The sequence below is a fragment of the Chrysochloris asiatica genome, unplaced genomic scaffold (assembly GCF_000296735.1).
Source record: "Chrysochloris asiatica unplaced genomic scaffold, ChrAsi1.0 scaffold00010, whole genome shotgun sequence".
Lineage (NCBI taxonomy): Eukaryota > Metazoa > Chordata > Mammalia > Afrosoricida > Chrysochloridae > Chrysochloris > Chrysochloris asiatica.
The window spans coordinates 33642896-33656689 of NW_006408528.1; the positions used below are offsets into that span (position 1 = coordinate 33642896).

The window sequence follows — 13794 nt, forward strand, 5'->3', positions numbered from 1 at the left end:
CCAGCACACAGCCTTTCTATTTCCATGAGTCTAGAGTCCTCAGCTGCTCTATCTCTCCATATCTTCATCTCTGCCTCCATCTCTGGTGTTGCTGCTTCTCTGGATAGGGTAAAACATTCCACTCATACTCTTCTCACTTGATGGTCCTAAGGTCCTCTGTTCCTGGACTGTAAGATTAACTACTCCCCCATTTTTGTTACAAAACTTCTACTTTTACTATGGATTTACTATGGATATGAATTTTTTTATAAGTTCCATTTTTGACAACTTTCAATTAGTCATGATAACAATTATTTGCTATTGAATCATAAGAATCTTATCTCCATCTCCTTTCACCAGACCCAACTACAGTACCACAGGTTCTTGATCAGATGTTACCCCTTGAAATGGTCGATGTTCATTGTGGGTAAGTGATTGTATCTTTCCATCTTTTGATACTTTCCACATTATTCATTTTTTGCCCCTGGAGTCCTTCAATATTGCAAGCCAAGGTTTAAATTTTTTTCCCAGTTCTTTCAGCTTTAGAAATGCTGAGCATGGTTTTCTAACTCTAGGTCTTTGCACATTTCATTATAATACTTTACTTTGAATTCTCAAGCTGCCCGTTGAAATTTTATTTTTGGCTCTTTTATTTCATCATTTCTTCCTGTCATTTTAGCGTCTCTTCATTCAAGAGCAAGTTAAAGAGTCTCTTCTGACACCCATTTTGGTCTTTTCTTTCTTTGCTGTTTTTTTTTTAATGATGTTTCCTTTCTATATCATATTTTTGATGCCATTCCACAACTCTTCTGGTCTTCAGTCATTAGTGTATAAATACATTGAATCTGTTCTTGAGATGGTCTCTAAATTCAGGTGGAATATATTCAATCAAGGTCATATTTTGGGTCTCATGGATTTGTTTTAATTTTCTTCAGCTTCAGCCTGAACTTGCATGTGACCAATTGATGGTCTGCTCCAGAGTCTGTCCCTGGTGTTGGCTGGTATTATTGAACTTTTCCACCATCTCTCCCCACAGATGTAGTCAATTTGATTCCTGTGTATTCCACCTGATGAAGACCATGTATATTAAACAGTTCATGCTGTTCAAAAAAAACTTATTTGCAGTAAGTTATTAGTCTTGTACTCTCATGTGAGCTCCAGCATCATTATTTCTATCACCAAGGCCATACATTTCAATTACTGATCCTTCATATTTGTTTCCAACTTTTGCATTCCAATCACCAGTAATTATCAATTTATTGGCTTTAGTGTTTGATGCATGAATTTGAATAATAATGGTATAAACTGATGTTCTTTGTAAGCATATGAATATTATCCTACCACACACAGCATAGTACTTCAAAATAAATCTTGAAATGTTTTATTTTTCTGATGGTGAATGTGATGCCATTCCTCTTCAATATCACTTTCTGGGCATAGTAAACCACATGATTGTTGCTGTTGTTAGGTGCCATCGAGTCGGGACTGACCCATAGTGACCTTATGCACCGAACAAACACTGCTCAATCCTGGACCAACCTCACTATTGTAGCCACACTTGCGTCCATAAATGCTGCCACTTGGCCAATCCATCTCGTTGCAGGTCTTCCTCTTTTTCTCTGACCCTACACCTTACCAAAGATGATATCTTTCTCCAGAGACTGGTCCCTCCTGACAATATGTCCGAAGTATGAGAGACAAAGTTTGGCCATCTTGGCCTCTAAGGAGCACTCTGGCTGCACTTCTTCTAAAACATATCTATTGGTTCTTTTGGCATCCCATGGCAATTTCAATATTCTCCTCCAACACCATAACTCAAAAGCATCAATTCTTCTACGGTTTTCCTTATTCACTGTCCAGCTTTTGCATGCATATGAGGTTACTGAAAATACCATGGCTTGGGTGAGGCGCACCTTAGTCCTCAAGTTGACATCTTTGCTCTTCAACACTTTAAAAAGGTCTTGTGCAGCAGATGTGCCCAATGTAATACATTGTTTGATTTCTTGACTTCTGCTTACGTGAGTGTTGATAGCTGATCCGAGAAGAATGAAGTCCTTGACAACTTCAATCTTTTCTCTGCTGATAAGAATGTTGTTTATTGGTCCAATGGTGAGGATTTTTGTTTTCTTTACATTGAGATGTAATCCATACTGAAGGCTGTGCTTTTTGATCTTCACCAGTAAATGTTTTAAGTCTTCACTTTCAGCAAGCAAGGTTGTATCATCTGCATATCACAGGTTGTAAATGACACTTCCTCCAATCCTGATGCCACATTATTCTTCATAAAAACCCAGCTTCTTGGATTATTTGCTCAACATACAGGTTGAATAATTATGGTAAAAGAATACAACCTTGTCATACACCTTTTTAAATGTGTTTCTATGTTCTATTCGAACAACTGGTTCTTGTTCCAGGTACAGATTCCCCATGAGCACAATTAAGTGTTCCAGAATACTCATACTTCACAATGTTGTCCATAGCTTGTCATGATCCACACAATCGAAAGTCTTTGCATAGTCAATAAAGCACAGGTAAACATCTTTCTGATATTCTCTGCTTTCAGCCAAGATTCATCAGACATCAGCAATGATATCCCTCGCTCCACGGCCTCTTCTGAATCTGGATTGAACCTCTGGAAGTATGCTTGCAGCCATTTCTGTATTACCTCTAGTAAAACTTTACATGCATGGGATATCAAAGAGATTGTCCAATGATTTCCACATTCCATTGGGTTACCTCTCTTTGGAATGGGCACAAATACGAATCTCTTCCAATCAGTGGGCCAGACAGTTGTCTTCCAAATTTCTTGGCAGAGATGAGTGAGTGCCTCCTATGCCACCTCACTTTCTTAAAAGATTTCCATTTTTATTCCATCAATGCCTGGTGCCTTGTTCTTTGCCAATTCCTTCAATGCACCTTGGACTTCCTTCTTCAGTATCATTGGCTCTGGATCATATGCCACCTCTTGAAATGGTTGAACATTAACTATTTCTTTTTGGTACAGTGACTCTGTGTATTCCTTCCATCTTCTCTTGATGTTTTCTGCATTATTTAATCATTTGCCCAGAGAATCTTTCAATAACAAAAGTTGAGGCTTGAATTTGTTCTTCAGTTCCCCCAGCTTGAGAAATACTGAGCGTGTTCTTCCTTTTTGGTTTTCTGATTCCAGATCTTTGCACATTTTATTGTAATATTTGGCTTTATTTCTTGAGCTGATCTTTGAAATTTTCTGTTCAGCTCTTGGACCTCCCTCAGTTCTTCCATTTGCTTTAGCATCTCTATGCTGGAGATTAAGTTTCAGTGTCTCTTCTGACATCCATTTTGACCTTTTCCTTCTTTCTTGCCTTCTTAATGACTTTTTGCTTTCTTCATGTATGATGTTCTTAATGTCATCCCACAACTCTTCTGGTCTTCAGTCTTTAGTGTTTATAATGTATCAAATCTGTTCTTCAGATGATCTCTAAATTCAGGTGGAATATAGTCAAGGTCATATTTTGGCTCTCGTGGACTTATTTTCATTTTCTTCAGCTTCAGTTTGAATTTGCATATGAGTAATTAATGGTCTGTTCCACAGTTTTCCCCGGCCTAGTTTTGGCTGATGACATGGAGCTTTTCCATCCTCTCTTTCCGCAAATGTACTCAATTTGATTTCTGTGCATTCCATCTGGTGATGTCCATGTGTATAGTCATCTCTTATGCTGTCTAAAGAAGGTATTTGAAATGAACAAATCATTGATTTTGCAGAATTCTATCATGCGTTCTCCAGCATCATTTCTATCACCAAGGCCATATTTTCCAACTAGTGATCCTTCCTCTTTGCTCCCAAGCTTTGCATTCCAATCACCAGTTATGATCAATACAGCTTGATAGCATCTTTGATCAATTTCAGGTTGAACAAATTGGTAGAATTCTTCTATTTCATCCTCACTGGCTTTAGTGGTTGGTGCGTAAATTTGAATAATAGTGGTATTAACTGGGCTTCTCTGTAGGCACAAGGATATTATCCTATCACAAACAGGGTTGTGTCTCATGACTGATCTGGATATATTCTTTTTGACAATGAATGCAATACCATTCCTCTTCAATTTGTCATTTCCGGTCATCAGATTCAAAATGGCCAGTCCATTTCAGCTCACTAATGCCTAAGATAGCGATGTTTATGTGTTCCATTTCATTTTTGACAACTTCCAATTTTCCCAGATTCATACTTTGTACATTCCATGTTCCCATTTTCAATGGATGTTTACAGCTGTTTCTCTTTATTTTGAGTTGTGCCCCATCAGCAAATGAAGGTCCCGCGGGCGTTTCTCCCATTGGCTTTACTCCATTCGCGTCATCACAGTCAACTCTACTTTGAGGCGGCGGCTCATCCCAGTCGCATTTTGTGTGCCTTCCAACCTGAAAGGCTCATTTTCCGGCAATATATCTGACAGTGTTTCTCTGCTATTCATACTGTTTTCAGTGACTAAATATTCAGAAGTAGTTGGTCACTCCTTCTTCCTAGTCTAGAAGTTCATCTGAAACATAGGTTCAATGCAGGCTTATACAGTGATAGAAATGGGGACCTGTTTGAAGACAGGGGGAAATCATAAGATTGGTCCGGCTTATTAATCAGATTAACATTCTAGCTTGTCTCCTGGGTGGGGAGGATTGGTCCAGCTCAGTAACCTGATTAACATTCTAGCTTGTCTCCTGGGTGGGGAGGATTGGTCCAGCTCAGTAACCTGATTAACATTCTAGCTGGTCTCCTGGGAGGGGAGGCAGTAAATTAATGTTTTACCTTTTCCTGTTCATAGCATCACAGAAACACACAAGCCACCATAGTACAAAAACTGACAAAGCAGGTGGTGGCTGGTGTACATAAGGTTGCTAATGTGTCACACCAACTAGACAGCTCCTAAAACAACACACCTTAATAAAGTTATATAATTAGCCCAAGGTGACACACTATTAAATGGCTGAATTGGAATTTGAAACACGGTATACAGAGCACCAAACCTTACACCACATGGCTTTCATAAGTGTTTAACTATCAGCAACAATTTTTTAACAAAAATTTTTTATTAAGGTACTTCATTCAACAAATACATGTTGTTTTGTTAAGTGCTGTCAAGTTGGTTCCAACTCATATAGGACCTGTATAGGGATTCTGAGGAGCAGCTGGTGAATTTGAACCACCTAAAAGTCAGTTTGAACAGACTTGACAGCACTTAATAACAAAAACAAACACCTTATAGTTAGCAGGTCAGTGCTGATCCTACAATGCCACACCAGGGCCCCAAATCATGAGTGCCTACTATAGTATCTTCAAGATTCCTATAGTTATAGTTTTAACTTTGCTCTAGTGTTTCTGAAATTGGAAAGATGCATAATGTGCACTTTTTCCCTTTTTACTTCCCCCCATTAAATGTCATACTTAATCATGTTATGATTATTATCAGGTAGTGGTTCAGCCACAGCCATTTCCTGTCCCAGTTCCTGTTCACTACTCAGAACGAAGTCCAGAGTGCTTTCTTTCCAAGTGCTCTAAAATACACCTATTCTAGGAAGTAATCCTTTTTTTCATCTGAAAACTCACCTTTATATCTTGCATCATTTTAGCGATTTATATGAGGCTAACAAGCTGTCCTAAAAATGCAGGTTTCCTAAATGTCATTTAATATCTTCAACTTAATCATAGGATTCTTGCCATCAAATGATGCCCCACGTTTATAAATTCAATGTGAATATTTTTATTTTTGTGGTAACCAGAGAGGAAGATATAATCATGAGACTTTGTTTCAGATTTTTAAGGACAGTAATGATTTAAAACATTCTGTTCCACTGTAAATCTAGAATTTAGATTCAGAACAAGTCAACATATGTAAAGGGTAGTGTATAAAACTGCCTCTTTGAGGCCACAGGGTAGGTAAAAGGATTAAGGAAAGGCAGAAAAGACAACAATCATATTAAGGTTCTTCTTTTTTAAAAAATTCCACAAATTAAGTGTTACTATCTCTAGAAGTCCTGGTGTGGCACTGTGGGATAAATACTGGACCACAAGGTCATTTTGAACCACAAGACCAATGGTTCAAACTTACCAGTTGCTCCTTGGAAACCCTATACAGGATCACTGTGAGTCGGAACAGACCCAATAGCACCTAACAACACAGTGTTTCTAGCAGTGTTAATCTTCATTTGCAATTTAAAATGAATCATCATAGTGAAATAATAAACTAATTGCCTAGCCTTACATGTTGGAAAACAGAGTTTCAGTTGGCCCAGGGGAATATTAGAAGGCAAAAACAGGTATTAAATTAAAATATCACAATGTACCAACTGTTGATGGCTTCCTATCATTTTATTATCTAAATATTCCATTTCCATCCACCAAAATTGGTTAGTACTCACTTGGGCCAGACATATTCACATACAATTTCCATTTAAAACAGACCTTCACCAATACTTCTCACAGTTACATTTTTTTTTTTTTAATGTTTTATTGTGAACAGGGTCGCTATGGGTCGGAACCGACTCAACGGCACTTAACAACAACAATATGAGAGTTTACAAGGGAGAACATTAGTTTTACATTCCTCCTATCATGTATCATTTCATTGTCATGGTTACAACCCCTCTATGTATCATCAACCAACCAAAGGGTATATCCTGCAAGCCTTCTCCCGGTCATCAGCACACAGCCCCTCTCCCTCTATGGGTCTAAAGTCCCCAGCTGCTCCATCTCTCCAAGTCAACATCTTTGCCTCCATCTCTGGATTCACTGATTCTCTGGGTAGGGTCCTGCTCTGTGCTCTTATCCCTTCATGGTCCCAGGGACCTCCGCTCCTAGACTGCAAAGTTCATCACTCCCTTGCTACAAAACATCTACCTTTACATTTCCAACCCTCATAATCAGTCCTGATAACAATTATTCACAATTGTATCACAAGAGACCTATCTGCATTTCATTTCATCAGCCCCCGCCTAGACACACTGGATACTACTCAGTGGAGATTTTACCTTCCTCCACGCCCTCTGGATCTAGGTTCCCTCTTGAAAGCTTGTAAGCCAGTCACTTCTTACCTTTGTAGCCAATCCACTTTGGGTTGTTGTTGTTGTCAAGTGCTGTCAAGTCGACTCTGACCCATAGCAAGCCTGTATAGGGTTTCCAAGGAGCAGCTGGTGAGCCTGAACCACTGACCTTGCAGTTCAAATGGCTTTGCAGTCTGGTGCATTAACCCACAGCACCACACCAGGACTCCCTCACTTTGGGTAGCCAATGTCCAAGTTGCCCATCCCTGTCTACTCTGTGTATGGAGGGGATGGGAATGATCCTTGCTATAAAGGTCTGTTCCCTCTTTTGAGCTACTGCTTCCATAGGTGTAGGTCAAGTTCATCAATTGTATCAGATAAATCTTTTTTGCCTCTTCTTTCTTCTTCTAGTTGAGCTCTGATCATCTAGTCATTGAAGCCAGGTCAAGTGGGTATTATCTGCAAGTGTGGGTGTTCTTATGCATATGCCTTCTCTTCTTATCAGCTGGACACTTCACTCTCCACTCTAGTCCTCTGTGGCTATGTCACTGACTCTGGCCGAAGAGTCCCCAGGTCTTGCCACACTGCTGGCCAACCAGGTCTCCACCCGGGTTCACAGGAGTCTATTGAACGTTGTAGGGCCTAGTTCACAGCTTCATTGCCGTTTTTCCCTCACTTCCCCTTTTTGGTGACAAACGTGGTCACCAATCAGAGCGTGTATTCCCACTGAGTCTCAGTGTTGGAAGAGGGTTTGCTCTGAGGGGACTTGGCCACTTGCATTGATGTCTCCTGGGTGAGCAACTTGCTTGTTTTTGTAGTAATCAGTCCATCTGCCTATATTGTTGTGCATTTTTCCTGTTGGTCTTTCTTTCAAGAAGTATCTTCTGTTCTTCTAGCCACTCCAGGCTGGTCTGCCTGTCTTTTCAAGTGGAACCACATTTACTTTCTATTCCCTCACGATCAACATTCCTGTTCTGAGACTGCCTCCTCTCATGCTGTATCAGTAAGGAACATCCCTTTCCTCCATCAGGGAAACAACCACTGATCCTTTAAGTTCCAAAAGTCATCCCCGTTCAAAATTTCCCAACCACTTCTCTTTCTTAAGCAAAATTTTTCTTTCTTTCTTCTTTATTCAGGATTTTACATACAATTTTGCATTATCCATCTGATTAAGTACTACAGAAGATACTTCAAAAAGTTAGTGGAAAAATGGAATTAATAGATAATGAAATATTACAATGAACTTTTTCAAGATTCTTCTAATACTTACTTAGGAGTCCTGGTGTGGCACTGTGGGTTAATGTGCTACACTGCAAGGTCAGTTTGAACACTTCAAGGTCAAGCTTACAAGATGCTCCTTGGAAACCCTATACAGGGTTGCTATTAGTTGGAACTGACTCATGGCACTAACAACAACATCCAAAGTCTTAACTCTCATCATTATTCGCTTGTTGCTGTTGTCAAGTGCCGTGGAGTCGGTTCCAACTCAAAGTGACCCTGTACAGGGTTTCCGAGACTGTAAATCTTTACGGGAGCAGAAAGTCTCATATTTCTCCTGTGGAACAGATGGTAGTTTCAAACTGCGGACCTTGCAGTTCACAGCCCAATTCGTAACCACTAAGCTACCAGAGTTGTTGTTGTTATGTGCCGTGGAGTCAGTTCTGACAACCTGTACAGGGTTTCCGAGGCTATAAATCTTTACAGGAGCAGAATGCCTAGTCTTTCTCCCATGGGACAGCTGGTAGTTTCGAACTGCTGACCTTGCGGTTCGCAGCCCGATTCGTAACCACTACACTACAAGAGTGGGACCATGCAAATAGGACTCTAATGCCGGGATTGGTTAGTTTTGCCATCTACTGGAGTCCTGATGTGGCGCTGTGGGTTAATGCACCAGACTACAAAGTTGTTTGAAGTGCAAGGTTGGCGACTGAAGCTCACCAGCTGCTCCTCGGAAACCCTATACAGGGTTGCTATGGGTCGGAATCTATTCAACGGCACTGAACAACAACAACAACAAGGTTTAAAAGCAGCCACCTCAGAAGCAGGAACAGACAATCTCAGGACCATCAAGAAAAAAGAGATACAAGTGGGGCTAGGCTGCGGCAGCAAACACATCGAAGCATGGAGAGTCAGAAGTATTTTCCCAGACCACAGAATGAGTAAGAATGAGTGCCTTGGGGCCTTGGGGCAAGAGGCTGGCCTGCAGAATGTGCCCCTTGGGCATTTATGCTTTGCTAAGTGCTGTTAAGCCCGCTACTACTCAAAATGACCCAGTATAGGGTTTCCAAGGAGCAGCTGGTAGGTTTGCAGTTAGCAGTTCAGTTTTTATCCTACAGCACCACACCAGGTCTCCTGGGCATTTAAAGATACAGGTAACAAAAACCTCTAGTGGAGCAGTGCAGAGGTTGAGGGGGCACAAGGCTGAGAAGCAGAAGACAAGAGCGAGATATGCCTGCAGTACGACAGAGAAGAGCTCTTCCTGACGGGAGAACTGCTGCACCCCAAGTTGTTTCTGATCCTGAATCACTCCTCTAATAAACCCCACAATCCTAAATATAGTCTGTGAGTTCTCTGTGGCCATTGCAAGGGATTATCAAATTCAGATGGAAGTGGAAAATGCTGTGGGAGGGATGGTTGGCATCAGAAGAAGGTAAAAGTAGGCTCTAGGGTGTAGGCTTGCCTGGCCTCTGCTTCATAGGAATCAAGTTTGGGGCAAATTTTTAGTCTGATTCTCCTTCCCCCTTGTGAAGGCAGAGACATGGCCTCCCTGCCCTTTTGCAATCTCTCTCTTCTATTAAACGGATGCTCCTCAGTCCACCGGAGAAAGATGAGGCTTTCTGCTCCCGTAAAGATTTACAGCCTCGGAAACCCTGTACAGGGTCACTATGAGTCAGTTCCGACTCCACGGCACATAACCACCACCACCTCAGTGATAGGGAATGTGACTCCATTCCTGTTTCCAACAACACTCAGCACAGTACCTATTATACAATGATCTTAATATGTTACTGACTACATATAACATTAAACCGCATATTCAGTTATTGTTTCATAGCATTATTTCCCACTGATTAATTTTCTTCTAACAAGTCTCTAAAAAGCCAGTTTTACTGTGGTGCTAAAGCTTAATGACTAGAAATAGAATCAGATTTCTTGAGTATGAGATTCACCTCTACAGATTGCCTAGGATGAGAAAGTTTGGACAAATAAGCACTGGACTGTAAAGTCCATTTGAACCTACCAGTTGTTGTTGTTGTTGTTAAGTGCCATCGGGTCAGTTCCAACCCATAGTGACCCTCCAGTAGCTTCTTGGAAATCTTATACAAAGTGTGTCAGACAGACAGCTATGAGTTAGAACCAACTTGATGGCACTTAATAAAGTTAACCTAACTTGTCTATAAAATAGGGAGGACAGTCATCCTGGTACCTACTTCATAGAATTATCACAATTAAAAAAGATAATATATAAGCACTGCAACTCTTTTTGATCCTCCTTTTTTCCCTATGCTAGCCTGAACTCCCTTTGACTCAGTCTAGTGAAGCCCTAGTTCATTATGAATTCACTGCAATTTTGCATTATGTGGACTAGCCAAAAGGTTTATGGTTTTAAAGTAGTTGAAGTCACCTTCTTCATCTTTAGTCAATGCTCACTGCCAAGTTTGGGCTCAAAAGAAGTCTTCCCTTGGAGGACTGACTACACAAGTGTGTCTCTATTGTACAATATGCTGATTTTCTTACTATATTTTTGTGCTCTACCAGAAAGTGGTGAAAACTAAAAAGCAGCATTCCCAAATTTACTAATGCCTAACTGTTTGAACTGCAAGGTCGGTCGTTCAAACTCATCACTACTCCTGAGAAACCCTACAGAAGTGCTGGAACTAAACATGACAGCACTTAACAACAACACAGCTCAATACTGGCTGATACATGCCCACAAACAACCTGTGTGCAGACTATTTCCCAAGCAAGAAATTTTCCTGGAACCCACTTTGCTTCTGGTCTCAGACATGGCTCATTCTCCCCAGATTCCTTCCCTGTGGAACTTGGAAGCTAAGGCACCACAACCCATTTACTTCTTTAAAATGTAGCAGCTCTTATTCCTAAATGTCAGGATTTCAAATTGTCATTTCATGCCTCTTCAGGCTAAAAATGCATAGCTCCCAAAATTCTCAGAATTGATTCTTCCAACTGTAAAAGTTTTAACAAGTTTGGTGGGTGTTGAAAAAAATACACAAACCCTAAAATGAAGATCAAATACTAAGTCTATACAGCCAAAGTCTGGGGTTGGGTCACGAAATAAACATTTAAAAATACCTAGCTGGCTAAAGCGACCAAAAACTCTAGCCAAAGTACTGCTCATTACAAAATAATCTCAAAATAAGTAGGGTATGTCATCAAAAGAGCACACGTGTACACTGCAAAATATCTTAAGTTCACTACCATGATTTTTTTAAAATTACTTGGTATATCCAAGTCCATACTGAGAGAAATAAATGGTTCCCCGTTTTGTACTTCCCTAGTAGGTATACGTTAATATAAAGCAGTTCTTAGTTTTTACCAGGCTAAAAGCATTAATGAGAAAATAATGGAGATACATTAATGACAAAATAACACACGAAGTTATACATGGAGGGGTTGGATTAGAAAGCCAAGACTCGAAAAGAACAATACCCGAGCGCTGACGGTCAGTCTGAGGCCGATAAATGTAAGAAATGATGAAGAAGCAGGCTGATGGAGTGTGATATTGTTTCCAGACTGGAGATAGCGCTGAAGGCCAGTGAATACGACTTCACTTCAGCACCCGCTCAGCAGCCAGCGTTGGAATCAGAAAACTCAACAGTCGCCCGCTCCGCGGTGCAGGGCAGAGACCCCCTCACGGCTCGCGTCCGGCGCGAGGAGCCGCCCCCTCCCCAGCCCGCCGCTCGGGCCGCCAGCTGACCTCTTCCCGCCGGCCCAGGCACGGCCGCCTGGCCCTCCGCACGCCCCCCATCACTGCGCCGAGGAAAGGAAGAGGAGGGCAGGGGCCGAGGGACGGGGCGGAGGGGCGGCGGCAGCACTGCAGGCCGCGGTGCAAGGCTTGAGGACTGCGCGGATTCAGGAGGAGGGAGCCTGAGCCTCCAGCGTCGGCCACAGATGGGAAGGGGCCGCGGCTGATGCCCGGGCCGCAGGTGTCGGCGGCTGCCGGGGAGTCCCCGGCGGCACAGGGCGATGCCTTGGCCCGGAGCTCCCACCTCCATCCCGCCGGCTGTTCTCCTCCCTCATCCAGTCCTGTCCATCCTAGAGATTCTGTCAGACTCCAACGACCTCCACACGGCCCGCCCAAGCACAGAAGTAATGCCTCTCTTACCAGAGGAGCGGGCGCCGCGCCGCTAGGAGGCGGCTGGGGTGCGCGCGGGAGACACCGAAGCGAGCGCCGCCGCCGCCACGGGAGCGGGAGAAGCCACACGACGCTGCCGGCGAGCGCGCTGCCTCCAGAGCCGAGGTCCCACCCCCTCTCCTGCAGGATCCCAAGCCTGCAGCCCCCCCGCCCCTGCCCGAGGGGAGGGCGAGAGACGACGAGAGGCACACCGTGCGGGGTGGAGCCGAGCCCTGGTTGGTCTTACTTGGCATCTGGGGGCCCAATGGGGATCCGGAAAAGCCAGACTGAGTTTAGACGGACTTTCCTTCTAACCAATGGCCATGGAGAGGCAGGTCCAAAGGGGGCTTTAGTGCCGCCTTAATGTGGAACCTGGATATAAGGAAAGGTTGGTTGGTTTGCACTGGAGCCCAAATGGTCCAATTACCGTGGGAAAAGAGGTCTCTGAACCTAGATTGGCGTCCTCTCTGCCTATCGGGTAGGCCCAGGGGCGGTGAAACCTGCCCCGGATGTGGGCGCGGCCCTGAAGGTAGACCTGAAGAGAGTGTCTACCGCGGTCGTTTGGAGAGGCGGAACTGATTCTCTTTCTCAATTATATCATGTGATGGGTTCTGGATTTAATGGGGGGAAAAGTGTGGGAAAGACCAAGGATCCGAACTGGCGAATTTCCTGATCTTTCCTCCCCTCTCCTCTCTCCGGCCAGCGGCTCTGTGAGGTGAGTCCGGGGCCTGAACCTAGAACGGGCTGGCCTCCCCACGAAGTGCACTCTCCCCGAACCCCCCGGGGCCCACGAGGGCTCTGAGGTCGCCCCCGACCCCTCACACACTCCAGGCCTGAGACGTGCACACATCTGCTTGGCAATTGGCTTCATTGTGCTTAGTGGATCGTAGCGTACAAAAACCGCATTCAACTCCAAAGTGTGCCGGACCCCCAACTCCAAATGCGGGGAGTCCTGCCAGAGCGTCGCGAGGGGACGAAGGACAAGGACCGTTTAGGGGCGTCTTAGAGACGTGTAGGCCGGCATTGAATACGCTGTTAAGCAGAACGCTGTTCCTGTGACGAATGGTTAAGTTGGCCGGGCTTTTTGAAAGGACTTTTTTATGAAGAGGGATGTTGGTTCACTTGGAAGAGTAACCGTCACTAGCAAGAGAAGGGAGATGCGGGTGGCTTGGGAAGCACTGCAGACGTATTCCTGAGTCTACACTGCTGATCCCGAGATACAGGTAGTGTGGGCAGGGTCCTTTAGATTGCTGCATGGGGGCAGTTCCGAAGCCTGTGAACATACTCTTAACCATCTTCCAGATAACAGAAATACCTACCTTAAACGGGAAACATTTTAGTTGAACTAATTTTCTCCATTCCCTTGAGGGGAGGCAGAGGAAGCAAATAGGATTCCTCAGATTCATGAAGATGTCGTTTTAAAACTGAGGTCTTAAACATCTTAATGG

At 43.4% G+C, this 13794-nt stretch overlaps 1 protein-coding gene across 2 annotated transcripts in view; it reads right to left on the bottom strand.

Annotated features, from left to right (window-relative positions):
• The window catches only part of PHTF2 (putative homeodomain transcription factor 2), a 196694-nt gene extending 184185 nt beyond the window's left edge, over positions 1-12509 (bottom strand). The window contains exon 1 of one of the 2 annotated variants that reach the window (XM_006834354.1): positions 12338-12509. The gene's annotated coding sequence lies outside the window, so the exon portion shown is untranslated. The remainder of the gene's footprint in view (positions 1-12337) is intronic. The other variant, XM_006834355.1, reaches the window with a different exon arrangement.
• Between the last annotated feature and the right edge of the window lie 1285 nt (positions 12510-13794).